Source organism: Cornus florida, unplaced genomic scaffold (genome assembly GCF_030987335.1).
Source record: "Cornus florida cultivar Cherokee Brave unplaced genomic scaffold, ASM3098733v1 CherokeeBrave_3.0.0_Hap2_Chr03, whole genome shotgun sequence".
Taxonomy (NCBI): domain Eukaryota; kingdom Viridiplantae; phylum Streptophyta; class Magnoliopsida; order Cornales; family Cornaceae; genus Cornus; species Cornus florida.
The window spans coordinates 43958256-43961372 of NW_026775573.1; the positions used below are offsets into that span (position 1 = coordinate 43958256).

The window sequence follows — 3117 nt, forward strand, 5'->3', positions numbered from 1 at the left end:
CTTGAGAAGTAGTGCAACTTCCTCTGCCAGCAAAGCCATTACATCACTTGCATACAAATTCAATGGTTCATGGTCTATAGACTATATATAAACAACTCGTAGTCAACCATTAATCGTAACAATAGTGTAAAACAGAATCAAAAGTTCAACTTCTTCCCGTCCTTACCAGCATTGTAGTAGTAAAAATGAAGAAAACAGGAGACCTGGTGTTGATCCCTTCGCCAGGAGTCGGTCACTTCGCATCAGCACTGGAGATGGCCAGCCTCCTCGTCCGTCAAGAAGAACGGCTCTTCATTACAGTCATCATAATGAAGGCTCCCCTGATACCAAGACAAGCACTTATACCCATTCAAAGTCTGAAGACTCATGCCTACGTTTCGTGGAACTTCCTCACCACGAATCAATTTCAGATTTCACTTCTAAGTCTGGTGTCCACTTTCATACCGCTTCCATAGAAACCAACAAGCCTCTCGTGAGAGATGTTGCTGCCAGAATCCAGACCACTAGGCTTCTGGCTTTGTTGTCGACGTGTTCTGCGCTGGCATGATTGATGTGGCTGACGAATTGGGGGTCCCAACGTACGTCTACTTCACTTCCAGTGCTGGTTTTCTTGGCCTCGTGTTCCATCTCCAGTCTACTATACAAGACCCCCAAAACGAAGACATTACTCAATTCAAGGACTTTGGAAATTGAGTTGTCAGTACCAAGTTTTGTCAATTCAGCTCCGACTAAAGTCACGCCATCTGTGGTGCTGAACAGCCAAGACGGGGCCAGCATGTTCCTAGCACATGCCCGATGTTTCAGACGTGCTAAAGGCATCATTGTCAACACATTCATGGAGCTAGAATCCCATGCAGTGAAGACAGTAAGACCCCGCCCGGATTTGAGTAATCCTCAACCGACAAGGAGAAGGATGAAATGGTGTCCAGATGCAGATCAGGAAACTTCTAGCCTTCTAAGCCCAGTGGGACCTGTACTCACCCTCGAAAGCGGTGAGGGAAGCCAACAATCCGATGCTATCATGAGGTGGCTAGACTATCAGCCACCGCCATCAGTGGTTTTCTTGTGCTTCGGGAGTATGGGAAGCTTCAGTAAGGAACAGGTGAAAGAGATTGCGGATGCACTGGAGCACAGTGGCTACCGTTTCTTGTAGTCCCTGCATCAGCCTCCACCGAAGGGAAAGATGGAGCTTCCAAAGGAATACGACAATCCGGAGGAAGTCCTGCCAGAGGGATTCAGGGAATGGACGGCAGGGATGGGAAAAGTGATTGGTTGGGCGACGCAAATGGCGGTTCTCTCACGCCCTGCAGTGGGAGGGTTTGTGTCACACTGCGGGTGGAATTCAACATTGGAAAGTGTGTGGTGTGGAGTGCCCATGGCAGCGTGGCCTTTGTATGGATTTCCATTCTCAAAAATCCGTTGATAATGAATAAAGGACACCTCTCAATGCATAGAATACACTCTACCAAGAATTATGGTGGTCTTCGCTTCTTTTCAACTAGAATCAGGTTCTCAGGTTCTCCATGAGCTGCATGTGAAGTAAATCCAAAACAGGAAGTTAGATAGGATGAGCTATCAAACATCTATTTTGTTTCAATTATAAATGATATCCCAATGAATAATACTTCCCTCCTTATTTATAAAGAAGAACTTCCTCCTTGTAGCTAGCATGACATGATATGAATGGACTATATTTATAAAGTATGTTATTTTTCTAACTTTTTATTTAATATTATAAAAAAGATACATGGTCTAATCATATCATGACACATCAGCTGTAAGGAGGATGTCCCTCCTTATAGGTAAAGAAGCAACTACTGTTCTATTGCAATTATTGCTATTCCTATTGTACTGAAGTATTTTCTTATTATAAGACATGCAAAGCAAATTTTATTTTCTAGAAAGTTACCTTTACACACACACACACACACAAAGAGAGAGAAGCTAATTTCAATTGTGTGCCTGTAAACAAGTTATATAAATTCTTTGATAATTTATCTGATATATAAAATAATTAAAAAAAAAAAATGTGCAGACTTATCTAATAGCATGGACCTAATATTTATTTTCAGATCTTATTTTTCATCAGACCAAACAGAAGGGCACCTAATACTCTTAAACAAGATCTCCTTCTTCTACATTGTGGCCTAGGGGTACGTCCTCACATTCTGATGTAGAAGGATTGAAGTCTCCATGAGAACAAAGTGGATGCATAAGTTTCTTGCCAAAGTCAAAAAAAGAAAAGAAAAAGAGAAATAAAAAGATAGCATTCTTTTATACACTCTCCCTCTACCAGAAACTATGGTTCTGATTATATAGAGCTCAGCAGAAACAAATGTACTGTATAAGGATATAATGGAGTGCTCAAGCTATCATGAATATTGAAATGAAAGTACTATAAGTTGGAGCACAAACACAAGAAAGACTACAACAATAATACTTGTCAAAAAAAAAAAAAAAATACACCAAAAACAAACATAGTATTTTCTTAACCACATGGGATTGCTTAAAAGAATCCTATGTTTCCATTCTAATTTATTCAAGGCCATAGTCGCAGTCAAACCATATGTTCATATTTTTCTTTACCAACTCTATCCATATTAATTTTGGTCTTCCTTTTCATCTAGCATTACCTTCAATGTGATCCATGTCACTGTTCTTAAAGGGTTCACTCTAATGGTCTTCTTTACATATGTCCTAACCATCCGAATCAATTTTATCTCATTTTATGTCTGCAAGAAGAATGCTAAACAAATTGGATAGGGAACAAAGTTGCATGACTATTATCATAACTACAAAAATTACTAATTCGTTTTTTTTACGAAAGTTCAAGCAACACCCACACACCCACTATATACTATGCCTTCACCAAGACTCGAACACTCAACCTCCCCAAATGGGGGAAGAGTGCTTATATCATCTGGCTAGTGCCCATTGGTAAAAATGATCAAAAATTACTAAATTCAGTTTAGAATAAACTAAACTATCATGATCTTCACCTACGTATAGATATACTCCAGTCTTTAAAGTTCATTGGAACTGTGGAAAAATACGAGTTGTCTCCTTGATTAGTGGTAGGTTACTAGGTTAGCACTAGGATCATGTAAATATTTGTTT

General features: G+C 39.7%; 1 pseudogene; it reads left to right on the forward strand.

Moving 5' to 3' along the window:
- On the forward strand, positions 1-1423 carry LOC132301531 (UDP-glycosyltransferase 71E1-like; annotated as a pseudogene).
- The last annotated feature ends 1694 nt before the right edge of the window (positions 1424-3117 follow it).